General features: G+C 47.5%; 1 pseudogene; it reads right to left on the bottom strand.

The window, feature by feature from the left end:
- LOC128949461 (CUB and sushi domain-containing protein 2-like) overlaps window positions 1-13,622 on the bottom strand; it is a 139,713-nt pseudogene that overhangs the window by 109,280 nt on the left and 16,811 nt on the right.

Genomic DNA, 13,622 nt, shown 5'->3' on the forward strand with positions numbered 1-13,622 from the left:
ATCACCCAGCAGCCAAAGGAATCGTTTCCCTGCTCGCTGAGGCAAACATCAGCAAACAAATCAAATTCCCAGGAGCCAAAGTGAGCCCTGAGTGACTGAATCCCCTGAACTGCCCTCGCAGCAGTTTGCAGGGGCACAGAAAATGACTTTCCATCCGTTCCCTGCTCCATTGCTGCACTGAGAGAAGTTTCTAGGAAAGGAAAAAAAGCACACAGAGTGTCGGAATCCAGAACACTCCTCTGGCTGCCCTGGGTCGTTCCAGACACTGGCAGGGGGCACAGAGACCTTGGCACGGAGTCACAAACACCTGAGCCTTTGATTTTAGCCCATGGAAACAATTACCAACTTTGTGAAGATTTAAAAGCCACAAGAGTTTGAGTAGAATGATAGTGAATTTATCACAGGGTGAATATGTAGAATTTTAAAGTTTTTAGAATGGGGGTTCAAGAGGCAAGATGGAGGAATCTGGGTGTGATCTGTCCTTCTCCTTCTTCTTCTTGGCCTCAATCTTCTACTGTGATATCGGCACTTTTAGATTGGTTTAAGGTAGAAGCTCACTGTCTAACATAGGTGATAGGTATTGGAAAGTAATTGTAAATAAAGTACACATAGTTCTTAGTATAAAAAGCTAACACCAATCCAAGGGCAGGGACTGCGCCACAACCTGACCTGCCAGACAGATAAGGAAAAATAAACAGCCTTGAGAAGGAGAACCAAGGAATCCTGACTTCTTCTTGGGTCTCAGGGTGGGGAAAAAGAGACTTTCCAACACCTTGGGGTCATCTCAACAGCAGAGACCTCATCACCAGCAGGAGCCCCAAATGGGCTGAAAACCCTGTGAGCCTTTGAGAATCCAAACGTGCTGAACACCCCTGAGAATCCAAACGTGCAGAACACCCCATGGCCCCTGAGAAGTGCCACTAATCCCAGCAGGATCAGGGCTCTGCCTTCCCCTCAGCATCCTCCCAGGAGGGCTGAGATTGAGGGAAATATCATTGGTATCTCCCCCTATTAACGAGGCTCATTCAGCCTCTGGGATTAATCACCTCAGCACAGCTACAGAGCTTTATCCCCCACACCCACAGGAGCATCTTTGGCACAGGCAGATGGAGCTCAGCTCCTGCCTCCCTTCCCAGGAGCAGCGTTTGCGTGGGTGGGATGATTATTCCAGGAGCAGGGCTCTTGTGTTGCCTGTGTTTAATGTTGTGATTATCCTGTTTCTGCTCAGGTATTATCTGCGAGAAATTCAGAAATTAACAGCAAGTGGAGAGGGGTGAGAGGGGTTTTTTTTTAAATCTTTTCTGCAGGGTTTAAATAAATCCCAATCGATGTGTTCAGCTCTGGGTTGGGTCTGGCCCCAGCTACAATAGCAGCACTTGAAAGGCTCCTGGATAAAAGTAAACTCAGCAGAAGGGGACAGGGAATTGGTGGAGCAGAGGGATGTGAGGCTGATAAAGGGACAGGAGCCAGGCTGGGAATGTTCAGTCCGGAGAAGGAAAGGTTGAGGGGAGCCCTCACAGCTCCTGTCAGCACCAGGAACTGCAGTGCAGGACAAGGGGGAATGAACTCAAACTGGGAAAGGGGAGAATTGGGTGGGATTTTGGGAAGAAATTGCTCCTGACAGAGGAGGGATGTGAAGCTGATAAAGGGACAGAAGCCAGGCTGGGGGAGTTGGGAATGTTCAGCCTGGAGAAGGAAGGGTTGAGTGGAGCCCTCACAGCAGCTTCAGGAACTGCAGTGCAGGACAAGGGGGAATGAATTCACACTGAAAAAGAGGAGAATTGGGTGGGATTTTGAGGAGAAATTGCTCCTGCCAGAGCAGGGATATGAAGCTGATAAAGGGACAGGAGCCAGGCTGGGAATGTTCAGCCCGGAGAAGGAAAGGTTGAGTGGAGCCCTCACAGCTCCTGTCAGCACCAGGAACTGCAGTGCAGGACAAGGGGGAATGAACTCAAACTGGGAAAGGGGAGAATTGGGTGGGATTTTGGGAAGAAATTGCTCCTGACAGAGGAGGGATGTGAAGCTGATAAAGGGACAGGAGCCAGGCTGGGGGAGTTGGGAATGTTCAGCCTGGAGAAGGAAAGATCAGTGGAGCCCCCACAGCAGCTTCAGGAACTGCAGTGCCAGGACAAGGGGGAATGAATTCAAAGTGAAAAATTGGAGAATTGGGTGGGATTTTGGGGAGAAATTGCTCCTGCCAGAGGAGAGATGTGAGGCTGACAAAGGGACAGGATCCAGGCTGGGAATGTTCAGCCTGGAGAAGGGAAAGTTGAGTGGAGCCTCCTCAGCATCCTGGGAGCTGCAGGAGAACTGGAGAGGGACTCAGCACCAGGAACTGCAGGGTCAGGACAAATTCTAACTGGAAAAGGGGAGAATTGAGTGGGATTTGGGGAAGAAATTGCTCCTGCCAGAGGAGGGATGTGATCCAAGCTGGGAGAATTGGGGATGTTTAGCCTGGATTAGGGAATGTTGAGTGGAGCCCTCACAGCTCCTGCCAGGAGAGCTGGAGAGGGACTCGGCACCAGAACTGCAGTGCCAGGACAAGGGGGAATGGATTCAAAGTGGAAAAGGGGAGAATTGGGTGGGATTTCGGGGAGGAATTCCTGGCTGTGAGGGTGGGCAGGCCCTGGCATAGGGTGCCCAGAGAAGCTGTGGCTGCCCCTGGATCCCTGGCAGGGCCCAAGGCCAGGCTGGACAGGCTTGGAGCAGCCTGGGACAGTGGAAGGTGTCCCTGTCATGGCTGGATGAGCTTTAAGGTCCTTCTACCCCAAACCATCCCAGGATTCTGTGTCACCCCTCAGTGCAGGTGACATCAACTCCGCTCCCTGCCAGGTTCCAGCTCCTCTCCAGGACAGGGATCTCAGGGAAATGGGGCCTCCCTGGGCATCACAGACCTGTCCTGCCCATCCAGGCCCTGTCCCTGTCCCTCACAGGCCCCAGGGACAGGGACACCATGCCCAGGCTCTGAACCTAGAGTGGTTTTTGTTTTGTTTTTCCTGCAATCACAATCCCAGCCAAGCTCTGCCCCCGCCTCTGCTCTGATTTCCCTGACCTGCAGCAGGATTTTATTGATCTCAGGGTGCTGTTAAATGAAGAAGTGATCTTGTTTTAGTGCCTGTTTTGCATCCCAGAGATGTTCAGGAGTGTTATTGTTGATTCTCAGTTTATTTATTGAAGCAGCAGCCAGGCAGGAATGAGGAACACTCCAAGAGGAAAAAAAACACCAGGAAAAGGAGCTTCAAAGCTTTCTGCATCTTTTGCCACCCCACTTTGAACAAGCTGGGGTGGGGGATTGATTTGGGTCCTTGTTAATTCAGAAAATTAAATTCCTACAGCCTAAAAATCTGCTCTGCTCCCATTTTCATTTGGGAATGAGCCTGGAAAAAATCCTTCCCAGCTCAGTTTGGGGTGGAATTTGCTGCTCTGCATCTCCCCTCAAGTGCATTCCTTGATTAGGAAGGCAGCAGGGCTGAGCTCCTCAACAGCCAAGGAAAAAAAATTGAATTATTGCCTTTGACAGGAGTTGCTGCATTTTGATTCTTCCAAACAAACCTCACTTTGTATCCAGGTATTATTCCTGAATAATCCAGCTAAGAGTGGGCAGAAAACTCTGGGAAAAGTGATCCATGGATTTTCAAGCACATTAATTAGCACTGTGGTCCTCACAACGCTCTCCCATTTCATTATTTTTCAATTCATCCTCCCAGATTATTAAAAATAAAAATATATCCCAGGAAGGATTAGCAAAAGGAATTTACTGACAACTTCCTGGGAAAAGATTCCAGGCACTGCACTTTGCTCAGTCTCACATATTCCAAATTTGCATCAGCACCACCTGGCCAGGTGCATTCCTGCAGGACAGAATTGGGGAATTGGTAGTCACATATAAAGCACAGAGGGGACAATTTTCTGTCCCCAAAGTAACAGAAAACCACTTAAAAAAAACTCTAAAACCCTAAAACTAAACCTTAAAGCCCTAAAACTGGATCCCTGCATCCCAAGCCCACAACCTCACCTGGCCAGGTGCATTCCCACAGGAGAAAATTGGGGAATTGGTATTCACACGTGAAGCACAGAAAAGAAAATTTTCTGTCCCCAAACTGACAAAAAACCACTTTAAAAAGCCCTAAAACCACTGGATCCCTGTGTGCCAAGCCCTCAGCTGCACCTGGCCAGGTACATTCCCTCAGGAGAAAATTGGGGTATTGGAACTCGCACATTTAGCACAGACGGGACAATTTTCTGCCCCCAAAGTGACAAAAAAACACTTAAAAAAAGCCCTAAACCCACTGGATCCTGGCATATCAAGCCCTCCAGCCTCACCTGGGCAGGTGCATTCTGCTACTCACGCATACAGCACAGAGGGAACAATTTAAGGAAATCCAATTTTCTGTCCCCAAAGTGACAGAAAACCACTAAAAAAAAAGCCCCAAAACCACTGGATCCCTGCAGCCCCACCTGGCCAGGTGCATTTTGGGACTCACACATAAAGCACAGATGGGACAATTTAAGGAAATCCAAATTTCTGTCCCCAAAGTGACAACCAGCCCCAAAACCCACTGGATCCCTGCATCCTAAACCCTCAGCCCCACCTGGCCAGGTGCATTCTGGTACTCTCACATAAAGCACAGATGGGACAATTTAAGGAAATCCAATTTTCTGTCCCAAAAGTGACAACCAGCCCCAAACCCACTGGATCCCTGCATCCTAAACCCTCAGCCCCACCTGGCCAGGTGCATTCCTGCAGGAGAAAACTGGGGAATTGGAATTCACACATAAAGCTCAGAGGGGACAATTTTCTGTCCCCAAAGTGACAGAAAACCACCAAAAAAAATATCCCTAGACCCACTGGATTCTGGCATCCCAAGCCCTCAGCCCCACCTGGCCAGGTGCAATCCTGCAGGATGGTACTCACACATAAAGCACAGATAGGACAATTTAAGGAAATCCAATTTTCTGTCCCAAAAGTGACAACCAGCCCCAAACCCACTGGATCCCTGCATCCTAAACCCTCAGCCCCACCTGGCCAGGTGCATTCCTGCAGGAGAGAATTGGTACTGACACCTAGTGCACAGAGGGGACAATTCTCTGTCCCCAAAGTGACAGAAAACCACTGAAAAAAAGCCCTAAACCCACTGGATCCTGGCATATCAAGCCCTCCAGCCTCACCTGGGCAGGTGCATTCTGCCACTCACACACAAAGCACAGAGGGAACAATTTAAGGAAATCCAATTTTCTGTCCCCAAAGTGACAACCAGCCCCAAAACCCACTGGATCCCTGCATCCTAAACCCTCAGCCCCACCTGGCCAGGTGCAATCCCACAAGAGGGAATTGAGGAATTGGTACTCACACATAGAGCACGGATTTCTGGTCTCCGACCTGGCCTCCATCCCCCACTGTCAGGGTGTCGTAGCCTCTCTCCAGCTCGAACTCCTCGAAGGTGAGTTTGATCACCTGCCAAAGACACAATTAACACAATTAATTCATCAATTAACACCAAGCCCTGCTCGTGGATCCCGCAGCAGCTCCCAAGAGCATCGAAATCTCCAAAACATCCCAAAAAGTTGGGTGGTTTTTCTTGGTTTTTTGTTAGGTTTTTTTGGGTTTTTTGGGGTTTTTTTGGTTTTTTTTTTCTCTGAAATCTGGAAATGTAATTAATTTAATTTAATTATTTAATGATTTATATTTATTGATGATTTATATTTATTGATGATTTTTGTTAAAGAGCCAGGGAGCCACCAACACCCCAAACCTGGATCTGCTGAAGTAACAGAACAGCAGCTCATGCAGTTCTAACCTGAAGCTTTACAAGCTTGTATTTATTTACCTATTTTCCTTTTTCTTTTTTTGAACATTGTATTTATTTATCCATTTTCCTGGTTTTTTTGTTATTGTGTTTTTTTGCGTATTTTTGGGTTTTTTTAATATTGTGTTTATTTACCCATTTTATTTATTTACCCATTTTCCTGGTTTGTTTTTTTAAATATTGTGTTTATTTACCCACTTTATTTATTTACCCATTTTCCTGGGTTTTTTTTTAATATTGTATTTATTTATCCATTTTCCTGGTTTGTTTTTTTTAATATTGTATTTATTTACCCATTTCCTGGTTTGTTTTTGTGTTGAATATTGTATTTATTTCCCCATTTCCTGTTTTTTTATTTTTTAAATATTTTATTTATTTACCTATTTTCCTGGGTTTTTTTGCTCTGAAAGTTGGAAATGCAATAATTTAATTAAATTATTTACTGATTTGTTAAAGAGCCAGAGAGCCACAGAACCCCCAAACCTGGAACCGCTAAAGTGACAGCAAAGCCAGGAAAATGGGAAAATGAGATGAAACTCCTGATTCCGAAGTGATTGGAAGTTCAGTCACATTTTGAGGAGAAAAATCCACAATAATTCACTCCAGCGGCTCTAACCTGAAGCTTTCCAAGCTCATTCCTCATTTCCCTGCCCTCAGGGTCCAGAATTTCCCCCTCCTTTTGGGATAAATCATCCCCTTCTCCCTCCATCAGCTTGGACGTGGCTTTTTTTGGGAATAACCCCAGGAGAAACCTCAACCAGCAACATCCATTGTGTCAAAAAAAAGGCCAGAAATAGCTTTTATGCAAATTCCCCAATTATCATATGCATTTCTCAGCTCCCCAGAGATTTCTTTTCCCCACTGTGGTTGGAATTAATTCCCAAAGCACCAGGGCCCAGCTAAAAAAACCCCAGAATATTCCCAAAAGAGGTTTTGATGTCCCCAATCTGCAGTGGAAAAAAATCCCAATTTGTCAGTGAGGAGGCCTCAGCCCTGTGGATGCAAAATTCCCAATTTTGAGGGGAAAATTGTAAATTTGGAGGGGATTTTGGGGCTCAGTGGGTCTCAGGCTCTTTTTTTAACAAATATAGAGCAGAAGACTTGCAAATAATTCCTAAATTCAGCTCCCTGCTTCTTCCAAAGCTCCATGGAGCAGGAGCTGATCAAAAAACCACTGAGACCATGAAAAGATTACAAAAAAAAAATTACAAAATATTCTTTCCAAGTATTTTATGGGAATTATTGGAAGTAATTCATCCCAAATCCTTCCCTCAGCCAGGAAATGCTGGGATCATCCATGAGGGACAAGCAGGGAGAGCTGTGACCTTCCCAAAGGATTTGGTGCTTTCCTCCCAACCCTCCCTGCTCCAGGAGAGCTTTTCCCAACCTGGAAATTAAAGTTTCTACCATGAAACACCTAAAACCAAAAGAATCCCTTCAAAAAGTGACATTAATTGAATTAATTAAAGCTATTTATCATTTCAAAGGCAATGGGATCTCCTCTTCCAGCTGACAAATTTCCATATTTCTGGGGATGATGGAGCAGAACCTGCGGTTCCTTGGTGGGAAATCCTAAAATTAATGGATTTGACCAATTCCAATCTCCTTTAGGATTTAGGAAAGCAGGGAGAGCTGTGGCCTTCCCACAGGGGTTGCTGATTTTTTCTTCCCTGCTTCAGGAGAGGTTTTCCCTCCCTGTAAACGACACTGAAACACCTAAACCCAAGAAAAATCCCTCAAAACCTGACATTAATTGAATTAATTAAAGCTGTTTATCATTTCAAAGGCAAAGGCAATGGGATCTCCTCTCACAGCTCAAAAATTTCCAAATTTCAGTGCAGGATGGAGCAGAACCTGCAGTTCCTTGTGCTGTGGAATCTCTGATCCAAGCTGGGAAATCTTAAAATTAATGCATTTGACCAATTCCAATCTCCTTTAAGATTTAGGAAAGCAGGGAGAGCTGTGGACTTCCCAAAGGATTTGGTGCTTTTCTTCCTTGCTTTAGGTTTTCCCTCCCTGTAAACGACACTGAAACACCCAAACACCTCAAAAAATCCTTCAAAAATTGACATTAATTGAATTAATTAAAGCTATTTATCATTTCAAAGGCAAAGGGATCTCCTCTCACAGCTGACAAATTTCCGTATTTCTGTGGATGACAGAGCAGAACCTGCAGTTCCTTGTTGGGAAATCTGAAAATGGATGGATTTGACCAATTCCAATCTCATTTATGTACAGGTATGACAGCCCTGGCCTGGGAATGATCAATCCCTGTCCATTTTCCCCTGGCAATGGGAATTGTTTGGTGCCCTCACAGCTTTTTCCAGTCTCACCCCATTACAAGGAGAGCCAGGGCTCATATTTAAATTTAAACCAGTGCAAAAATGTCAATAAATTCACAATGCTGCATAAATAGCATGAGATAGACCCAAACCTCACTCCTCTGCCCTTGGGGGCTGAAATCCTGCTGGATAAAGGGGAAAAAATTGGGAAAAATCAGCATTCCTGGCACAGCCTCCCTGCCCCGATGAGCTGGGCACCTCCCCACACCAGATATCAAAGGGGCTTCGATTGCAAATAATTACACTCACTTTTAATTACAACCCTGAACTAAACGAGCCTTCAGCAGGGAGGGAAGGGCAGGGATTTCAGGACAGCTGGGAAAACACAGGGAAGAGTGTGTGGGGACAGAAACTGAGCCTGGGGGGCTGAAAAAACCCCGAATGTGAGAGCGAGGAGGGGCTGGAAAAGGTTTCCCTCTGGATCCCAAAGTGGAAAGGGCTTGGAGCAACCTGGGATAGTGGAGGGGTCTGGATGTGTTTAAAGTGTCTGGATGTGTTTGAAAGTGTCTGGATGAGTTTGGATGTGTCTGGAAGTATCTGCATGAGTTTGGAAGCGTCTGGATGAGTTTGGAAATGTCTGGGTGAGTCTGAACATGTCTGGAAGTATCTGGATGAGTTTGGAAGTGTCTGGATGTGTTTGGATGAGTCTGGATGTGTCAGGAATTGTCTGCATTTGTTTGGATGTATCTCGATGTGCATGGGTATGTTTGGAGGTGTCTGGATTTGTCTGGATGTTCCTGGATGTCCTTGGATGTGTCTGGAAGTATTTGGAAGCATCTGGATGTGTCTGGATCTGTTTGGAAGTGTCTGGATGTCTCTGGATGTTTTGGAAGTGTTTGGATGGGCCTGGAGGTGTCTGGAATTGTTTGGACGTGTCTGGAATTGTCTGGAAGCACAGCTACCTTTCAGGGGTTGTGGAGGGTGATGAGGTGACCCCTGAGTGTCCCTTTGTCCAGGCTGAGCTCCCTCAGTGGTTCCTCAAAGGGTTTGTGTTCCCCAGCTCAAGAATCCCAACATCCCTCCCAAACTGAGGGCCCAGAAGCACAAGCACCTCTCAGGAAGGTGATGAGGGCACCCCTAAGCCTCCTTTTGTCCAGGACAAACACCCCCAACTCCCTCCGGGGTTCCTCACAGGGTTTGTGCTCCCAGCCCCTCTGATCAGCTCAAGAGTCCCAAAATCCTCCCAAACTGAGAGTCCAGAAGCACAGGCACCTTTCAGGAGCTGCAGAGAGTGATGAGGGCACCCCTGAGCCTCCTTTTGTCCCTCAGTGGTTCCTCACAGGGTTTGTGTTCCCAGCCTCTCTGGATGAGCTCCCAATGTCCTTTGCAAGCTGAGGGCCCAGAAGCAAGGGAACCTTTCAGGGCTGTGGAGGGTGATGAGGTGACCCCTCTGAGGGTTTCTGAACCCCTCTGGATGAGCTCAAGAGTCCCAACATCCTTCCCAAACTGAGGGCCCAGAAGCACAGCCACCTTTCAGGAGCTTTGGAGGGTGATGAGGTCACCCCTGAGTCTCCTTCTGTCCAGGCCAGCTCCCTCAGTGGCTCCTCACTCAGGGGTTGTGGAGGGTGATGAGGTGACCCCCGAGTGTCCATCTGTCCAGGCCAAGCCCCCCAGTTCCCTCAGTGGCTCCTCACTCAGGGGTTGTGGAGGGTGATGAGGTGACCCCCGAGTGTCCATCTGTCCAGGCCAAGCCCCCCAGCTCCCTCAGTGCTTCCTCACTCAGGGGTTGTGCAGGGTGACGAGGTGACCCCCAAGTGTCCATCTGTCCAGGCCAAGCCCCCCAGCTCCCTCAGTGCTTCCTCACTCAGGGGTTGTGCAGGGTGACGAGGTGACCCCCGAGTGTCCATCTGTCCAGGCCAAGCCCCCCAGCTCCCTCAGTGCTTCCTCACTCAGGGGTTGTGCAGGGTGACGAGGTGACCCCCGAGTGTCCATCTGTCCAGGCCAAGCCCCCCAGCTCCCTCAGTGCTTCCTCACTCAGGGGTTGTGCAGGGTGACGAGGTGACCCCCAAGTGTCCATCTGTCCAGGCCAAGCCCCCCAGCTCCCTCAGTGCTTCCTCACTCAGGGGTTGTGCAGGGTGACGAGGTGACCCCCGAGTGTCCATCTGTCCAGGCCAAGCCCCCCAGCTCCCTCAGTGCTTCCTCACTCAGGGGTTGTGCAGGGTGACGAGGTGACCCCCGAGTGTCCATCTGTCCAGGCCAAGCCCCCCAGCACCCTCAGTGGCTCCTCACTCAGGGGTTGTGCAGGGTGACGAGGTGACCCCCGAGTGTCCATCTGTCCAGGCCAAGCCCCCCAGCTCCCTCAGTGCTTCCTCACTCAGGGGTTGTGCAGGGTGACGAGGTGACCCCTGAGTGTCCGTCTGTCCAGCCAAGCCCCCCAGCTCACCTTGGCGGGGTTGAGGGCGGTGATGACCCACACGCAGTAGGCGTTGTTGTCGTACTGCACGGGGTAGTTGGGGGATGTGATGACGCCGCTGGGCCCGCGCAGGTACGTGTCACACATCCTGGCTGGGGACACAAATGGGGACACTCAGCGCTGCTGGGGGGGCAGGAGGAGGGATGAGCTTGGGGTGGAGGTGGGAGGAGGTGGAAAAGGGAAGAGGGGGGAAAAATGGAGAAGTTGGTGTTTTCACGGCCTACACTGCTCCTTTTTTACACCCGGGTGGTGAAAATGAGGGGTTTCTCTGTGAGGACTGGGGCCATCAACCCTTGATCCCAAAAACCCCTGATCCCATCAAACCTTGACCCCATCAATCACTGATCTCATCAAACCCCGATCCCATCAATCACTGACCCCACCAAGCCCCAATCCTAATAGTCCCTGATCCCATCAAACCCTGATCCTATAAAACCTCTGATCCCATCAATGCCTGATGCCAACAATCTCTAATCCCATCAACCTCTGATCCCAACAAACCCTGATTTCACCCAAACCTGATCCCCAACAATCCGTGATCCCAACAACCTCTGATCCCATAAAATCCTGATCCCATCAATCCCTGATCTCACCCAAACCTGATCCCATCAATGCCTGATGCCATCAAACCCTGATCCCATCAAACCCAGATCCCAACAACCCCTGTCTCACCCAAATCTAATCCCAACAACCTCCGATCCCATCAACCTCTGATCCCATCAAACCTAATTCCCCAACAATCCATGATCCCAACAACCCCAAACCCATAAAACCCTGATGCCAGCAACTCCTGAACCAACCCAAACCTGATCCAAATAATTCCTGATCTGAACAAACCCTGATCCCAAAAACCCCTGATCCCAGCAAATCCTGATCTCACCCAACTGATCCCAACAACTCCTGATCATACCCAAATATGATCCCAACAAACCCCAATCCCATCAACCCATGATCCCAACAAACCCTGATCCCACCAAACCCCAATTCCATCAATCCTTGTTCCCACTTCCCCTCAGACCAACACCCAACTCTCTATGCTCACATTGATTTATTTCCTTTTTTCCCCTCACAAAAACCCTTCCCCAACCAGGCCAGGAATGACACAACTCCTTCCTGATGTCCCCAAAAAACCCCATTCCCTTTCTTCCTGCACATCAAACCCCCAAAACACTGCACAGCCAGGATTTATTAGGTCATTATTAAGTATTTATCAGCTGGTTTCCTTCTGTGGGCTCAGAACTAAGGTGGAAACTCAGCTCTGCATCTTCAAAACACCTCAGGTAAAGGAAAAACTGGAAAAAGTGCTTAAGCAGGGAAAATTTTGCCTGTGGAATGCCTTTGATGTAATATTTAGCTGAAATATTCCACAAAAAAAAGGTGGGGAAAAACATCCTGGTTCTGGAAATATCCTCTGCTGTGACAGAGCCTCAAATTAATTTATTGTTGAAGTTTATTTATTTATTTAAATGTATTATTTAATTTTGGAGATGTATTTGCATTTTTGGAGTCTGCAAAGGTTTTTTTTCTTTGTAAAATACAGAAAATCATCTCCTGGCCAAGCTGTGGGAAGAGAACTTTCCCCCAAAGTTTTCTCACTGGAGATTAAAAAATTATTGAAGCCCAAGGGGTTAAAATCTGTGACTGACTGGAGAATTTGAGAGAAACACAATTTTAAAAAATGGCACAAACTGGGAGAAAAATTGGCAGAAAGCTGAAATAAAATTGAAACTTTTTAAATAGAAAAAAAACCCCCAAAATATGAAAGTCAGCAGCTAAAAAAATTAAGTTGATTCACAGAAACAGAATAATGCTGGCAAATCCTTTCTTATCTCTTGTGGGAGGACACCATAAATTTCCTTTACAGTGTCACATATTTATGCCAAATATCCTCTTACACTGATTCAATTTATTCCAGGCTTGTTTCAAGAATTACATGGGATTCCAAAGCCTTGAAAAAATCTGCAGATGAAATTAAAGAAAAAAAGAACCGGGGGAAAAAAAAACCCTATTTATGATTTTAAGAGCTTTAAAGGGATTCAATTAAAAATATTACAAGTTGTTCTTTATTAGCATTACAAATATCACAATGTGACATTTCGGAGAGGGAATGAAAACAAAATGGCCAAGGGCAAAATGGGAAAAATGAGAAAAAAATTCCATTCCCTGATGGCTCATGGCACAGGATGAGGCTCCCGGGGAAGCACAGCCCCAAAATTCCCCATTTCCAGTTAAAAATCTCCCTCCAGCTCTGCTTTTCCAGGTTTTATTCCTGTCTTTCCTCTTACAGGAGAAGGAGGAGAGGGGAGAAAACACCTGGGATGAGGAGAGGGGTGATCCTGCTCAGGTTTGACATTCCTGAATTAAAAGAATGTTCTGGAGAGAGAGAAAGGAAGGGATTTAGGGATATTCATGGAGGAGTCTGTGAGGGGAAAAGGAGGTGCAGAAACAGGGGCTGAAAAAACCTTTAAAGTGAGGGTGAGAAGGCCCTAAGGAAGATTTCCCAGAGAAATTTGGATGCCCCATCCTTGGAAGTGTCCAAGGCCAGCCTGGGATGGGGAAGGTCTCCCTACCCATGGAACAACATTTTCCTTAAGGTTCCTCCCAACCCAAACCCCTCTGGGACTCTGACCTGGCCAAGGAATGACCTGAGGGCAGGATGGGTGAGAAATGGACAGGAAGGAGCTGGGAATTCCCAAAAATCCCCATATCCAGCCAAACTGAGCCCCTCAGATTCCCTCTAAATTCCTGGGAATGTCCAAGGCCAGCATGGAGGGACAGTGGAAGGAGCAGGATTGTCCAACCCAAACCATTCTGGGATTATTCGACCTGAGGGGAGGATGGGTATGGAAAAGGGACAGGAAGGAGCTGGGAATTCCTACAAATCCCAAAATCCAGCCAAGATGAGCTCCCTCAGACTCCCCCTGAATCCCTGGGAGTGTCCAAGACAAGTGGAATGAGCAGGATGGTCCTCAATATCCCTCCAACCCAAACCATTCTGAGATTCGACCCGAGGGCAGGATGGATGATGGAAAAGGGACAGGAAGGAACTAGAATACCTAA

Source organism: Melozone crissalis, unplaced genomic scaffold (assembly GCF_028551555.1).
Source record: "Melozone crissalis strain CALT ecotype California unplaced genomic scaffold, PUWL_Pcris_2 ptg000236l_1, whole genome shotgun sequence".
NCBI classification, from domain to species: domain Eukaryota; kingdom Metazoa; phylum Chordata; class Aves; order Passeriformes; family Passerellidae; genus Melozone; species Melozone crissalis.